Here is a 5670-nt window from a genome sequence, read left to right as displayed (position 1 = left end):
CCTCTTCTGTTCAGTTGTATCAGTTTCTCTCTTGAGGTGCCCTTTGGTATTAAAACCCATGCACCAGTTATTCAGTCAGAGCTCGTATGGTGGTGGGTTTTGTTATTAACCAATGAGTATCAGTTCCATTCAGCATCGCTTGGTCAAGAAGTTGAACTGAGGAGAGACATAAGAACCTTTGAGATAGGGGATGGGATAGACTACCACAGAGACTTACAATAGACTGGAATGTGTGTTTGGTTAGTGGCAAATCAAAATTCACGATATTTCTCAGGGACGTAATAACTGTTGAGTGTAGCAGAACAGAAAGAGGCAACAGAAGCTTACTGAACAGTCGGCTATGCCCATCTCCGTGCTAAGTTGCTCAATCTTCCAAAAGATATGATGTTTTTTACATAATGGAGTATTACTCAGCTATAAAAAGACCAACTTGAGGCTTTTATAGGTAACTGGATGTAACTACAGACCATATACATAAATGTGCTAAATCAGATCTGCAAGTGTAAACATCATACTATCTCTCTAGTGTAAGAACCTGGACGACGACGTGGACTGACTGACATGAGGGACTGGAGGCAGTAAGATGGTGCAGGCTCAGGGCACTGGGAGGAAAGTCTGTTACTACTATGACAGGGATGATGGAAATTACTATTATGCACAAGGCCACCAATGAACCTCACTGACTCAATCAGCTGCTCAACTGGGGCCTCTACCAAAAGATAGAAATCTGTCGCCCTCACAAGGCCATTGCCGAGGAGATGACCAAGTACCACAGAGATGACTACTTTAAGTTCTTGTGCTCCATCCATCCAGATAACATGTCCGAGTACAGCAAGCAGATGCAGAGATTCAACATTGGTGAGGACTGTCCAGTATTTGATGGCCTGTTTGAGTTCTGTCAGTTGTCTACCAGTGGCTCTGTAGCAAGTGCTGTGAAATTAATAAGCAGCAGGCAGACATCGCAGTGAATTGGGCTGGGGGCCTGCATCATGCAAAGAAGTCCGAGGCATCTGGCTTCAGTTACATCAGTGGTATCATCTTGGCCATCCTGGAATTGCTACAGTAGGAGAGTGCTATATATTGACATTGATATTCACCATGGCGATGGCATGGAAGAGGCTTTCTATAGCACTGACCAGGTCATGACTGTGTCCTTTCATAAATACGAAGAGTATTTCCCAGGAACTTGGGGCCTATGAAATATTGAGGCAGGCAAAGGCAGTTATTATGCTGTTAACGACCCACTCTGAGATGGGATTGATGACGAGTCTTATGAGGCCATTTTCAAGCCGCTCATGTCCAAAGTAATGGAGATGTTCTAGGCTAGTGCAGTGGTCTTACAGTGTGTCTCAGACTCCCTCTCTGGGGATCGGCTGGGTTGCTTCAGTCTAACCATCAAGCGGCATGCCAAATGTGTGGAGTTTGTCAAAGGCTTCAACCTGCCTATGCTGATGAGGAGGTAGTTACACCATTCGTAATGTTGCCCAGTGACGGACACATGAAATAGCTATGCCCCTAGACACAGAGATCCCTAATGAACTCCCATACAATGACTACTTTGAATACTTTCGACCAGATTTGAAGCTTCACATCAGTCCTTCCAATATGGTTAACCAGAACACTAATGAGCACCTACAGAAGATCAAACAGCAGCTCTTTGGGAACCTGAGATGCTGCCCCATGCACCTGGGGTTCAAATGCCGGCAACTCTTGAGGATGCCATTCCTGAGGAGAGTGGTGATGAGGATGAAGAAGACCCTGACAGGTGTATCTCAATCTGTTCTTCCAACAAATGCATTGCCTGTGAGGAAGAGTTCTTTGACTCATGAGGAGGGTGAAGGTGGATGCAAGAACTCTTCCAGCTTCAAGAAAGCCAAAAGAGTCAAAACAGAAGATGCTAAAGGGAAAGAATCAGAAGAGAAAGTGACAGAAAAGGAGAAGACCAAGGAGGATAAGCTAGAAGCCAAAGGGGTCAAAGAGGATTTCAAGTTGGCCTAAGCAACCCTCTCCAGCTCAGACGTCTGGCCATGTTCCCTACTTTTTTTCCTCTAACCTCTCAGATTTTATATTTTCTATTTCTCTGTATATTTATATTAAAATATATTAAATATAAATGTCCCCAGGGACTAGAGAGGAGCCAGGGCTCTTGAGTGCAGGGAAGCTATGCTAGGGGAGCTTTTCTAGCAGCAATCATGCTCCCCCCTCTCCCCAAGTCTTAGTTTTAAGTCATAAAGGGTGCAGATCTGGAAGCGATACATCTGTAAGATGAAATCCTGATGTGCTGAGGGCCTGTTTAGTGTTAAGTGTTCTGGAAGGGGTGGCTCCATCTCCAGGCCCCCCTGTTCTTTGAACTCTTACAGTAACATCTGCCATTTTTAGATTGGTTCTTTTCTCACACCTTCACACTGGCCCCGAATGGGCTAAGCAGCTCACACTGCCCTGTCTCCCAGTTCTGCGGGGGGAGGTTGGTAGTCTAGCTTCCTTTTTTTTGAGACAGTTTCGTTTTTGTAATAAAATAGTACATTTCTATAAAAAAAGGGGGGTGGCTGGGGAGATGGCTGAATAGAATAAGAGCCTTCCTGGCAAGCAGAAGGGTCTGAGTTCAAGCCCCAGTTCTAAAAAAAAAGAACCTGAAAGACTAAATAAAATATGAAAGGTATGATAGGTACTGTGGAAGGGAGGGAAAGAATTTGTTCAAAGGGAGAGAATGACTGGGATTAGGAAAAAGACAAGAAAGAAGGAAGAGAAAGTATACACTAGGTAGCTTGGATAATTGTACTGTTGATTCCTGCTGGTCTATTGAAAGAAGCAGTTAATGTTTAATTTTTTTCTTCTCCCTTTATATTTCTTATAACTTTTTAAAAGCCAATTTTTTATGCTTACATCTGATAATCTAAATAGCTAATTTGAAGACAATAGCAAGTTGTCTTCAATATAACAACCACTGTTGAATTCTTATTATTTTGTTTAGTGAAATCCTATATTATTTCTAATATTTTTTACTTTGTTTAATTCTCTTTAAAAAAATCTTTCTCATTTAATTTTTTTCTAGTCCTGGGAATCAAACTCAGGACCTTGTACTCGCCAGGCAGGGGCTGTGCCCCTGAGCTATATTTCCAGTCTCTCATTTAAATCTTAACAAAATGTGGGAATAATTTTTATCTCTAGGTCAAAACTTGCACCAAATTACGTAGTTGATAAATAGCAGAACCAGGATTTGAACCAAAAATTGAACCCAAAAGCCTTGCTTTTTCTTGTATAATGTGCACCTCATATTCTACACTGATATTGATTAGTTCGTCTCACTGTATTTCAAGAAGGGATGGGCCATAGCATTGATATTGTTTCAAACATGACACTTGGCCTCTGCAAGAAAAAATACTAGAGGAAATACCTTCCCAGAAAATTAGGGAAACAAGTTAAACTTCTGTTACCAATTTTTTACTCCACTGATGCTTTTTCCTGTAGGAATTGTGAAACTGTACCAAGACCAAGAACTGATGAACATCCAAGGAGACTTTTATTCTTGGCCAAGAAGAGGAGAATCAAGGTATAGACTTACAAATCAACTCCCTCCATGAGGGCTCACTATGGCACAGGTATAGTATCAAAGAGACCAGGTGGGGATACAGGCTAATCAAGGGAGGAGTATTTGTGCCTTGTCTGAGAATGGAAAGATTAGTGAGAGTTCGACCATCCCCTCTTTCTGCTCCTTTCCTGGTGCTTCCAGTCATTGCCATGACAACTGTCACCTTTCTTGATACACCGTGTGTGTGTGTGTGTGTGTGTGTGTGTGTGTGTGTGTCTATGTTTTGGGTGTGTGTGATTTAGCACATGGATGAGATTATACTGAGGGTACTGGTTGTTCAGACTGTCACTTCAGCAGCTATTACTGACCTAGCCAGTGTCATTGAGCCTGATTTTAGAGAAACTTCTGACCTACAGGCAGAAGGTGATAAACAAGATTTGGGTGAGGTAGAAATTCAGCTAGTCAAGCAGGAAGCACAAGATTGGGTCAGGATAACAGTCTACAGATGTTAGCCTAAGAAACTACCTTCACTCTTCCTGAAAATCCATTTCTATAGCATAAAAGAATGTCCTCAAAATCTCATATTTTTCCATTATAACCATATAAAAAGGAAGGACTTCTTTGGACTTCCTCGTTGAAAGCAAGGAAGAAAATAAATGGTTGTGAAGAATCTGCCCCTCCATGCTGTGGTTCTTACTTTACCTTAATTGGCTTCTCAATGTGTAGTAGAAATGTCCTACCTGGTACTTTAATAATGTGAAGATTCCTTTTGTTGTTGCTGTTAAGCAGTTCTTAAGAAAAGAAACTCAATTCAAAGTTTAGTTTCAATATGGTTGAATTTTAATCTCACATTTCTTAGCTGAAGCACATTTTTTCTTTTGGATCAGAAAGCGCTCCTGGCTGCTATCGAAAGTAAGAAATACCGTCCTGAGGCAGATGTCTGTTTCCTCTGCCAGGCTGGTGTGGAAGCCGACCCATGTCTCCTCCTCCATCTGAATAGCAAGGGAAGCAAGGAGGAGATAGCAAGCATTCTGCCCAAAACATTTTTTCTCACTCTAATGCTCTTGCTACATCCAAGTCTTTTAAAATAGCAACAGAATGACTCTGGATGTAGATGACTTTAGCTGGAGACAGGTCTCTTAGGGCTCTAAATATGTGTATCATGCCTATTCTGAGAGCAGGACAAGCGCTGATCTAGGTCAGACCTGGATTTGAATCTCAGCTCTGCTAGTGTATAAATAGCATTCTGTTTGGAGAGTTAAGAGACACAGGAAATTGCATATGACCTTTCCTGTGAACTTGATATTTTAATTAAGGCTCATAAACAGAAGACAAGGGATGCAAGGAGAAGGTGCCAGACATTTCTGTGTAGATGTTGATGTGGAAGTGGTCATACCAGTCTTGTGAGTCTTTGCTCACAATGTCCATGTCCATCCTGCCTAAGATAAAGGTAGATGCTAGAGCAGAGGAGGATGTACTCCTAGGTGTGTGAGCAGGATTAGAAAATGCCAAGGCACTTCTGTATTTTCTTCTTGGCCCTAATTCCTGAAAAACACCGAGGCTGGAGCTATCCAGTTGGTGGCAAAAGTGAAATTTCACAAGCTGGAGGCTTGCTTGATGACCTAGAGCAGAACTCTGCAAACATCTTCTGTGAAGAACCAAATGGTAAATATTTTAGTTACTGTAGGCTATGGAGTCCTGTTGTAGCTATGCAGTTCTATTGTTTCAGAGTAAAGGAGCCATTGATTCATCAGTAGAGCCATATTCTAATAAAATTTTATCTTAAAAAACACACAGGTCAGATTTGGCCCATGCGTCATAGTTATTGACCCTTCATTAATAGTTTTACCCTTTGCTTCTTTGTTTTAAATTGCAAGTGAATTCCAAGAAGAATGCCTGATGGGCATGCACACAAAGTATGCCAGGATGGCCTTGTCAGGAAAAATTGTGGAAGGCTTTGAAACAGACAAAAACAATAAAACGATCTTTTTAAATGGTCTTTTTAAAAGCAAGGCATTGTCCACAATACTTTCCAGAGTAGTAGCTCTTTAGGGTCCACATGTCTCATTTTCTATGAGTTACTTTTACAGCCCTGTAAATTGCAGAAAAGTAATAGCAATGTCAATTATTCCTACCTATAG

General features: G+C 41.5%; 1 pseudogene; it reads left to right on the top strand.

Annotated features, from left to right (window-relative positions):
* Positions 1–583: 583 nt before the first annotated feature.
* LOC101589974 lies at positions 584–1998 on the top strand (annotated as a pseudogene).
* The last annotated feature ends 3672 nt before the right edge of the window (positions 1999–5670 follow it).

The sequence above is a fragment of the Octodon degus genome, unplaced genomic scaffold (assembly GCF_000260255.1).
Source record: "Octodon degus isolate 3935 unplaced genomic scaffold, OctDeg1.0 scaffold00095, whole genome shotgun sequence".
Lineage (NCBI taxonomy): Eukaryota > Metazoa > Chordata > Mammalia > Rodentia > Octodontidae > Octodon > Octodon degus.
Note: the sequence above shows the minus strand (reverse complement) of the source record. Positions and strands in the feature narration are given on the sequence as shown.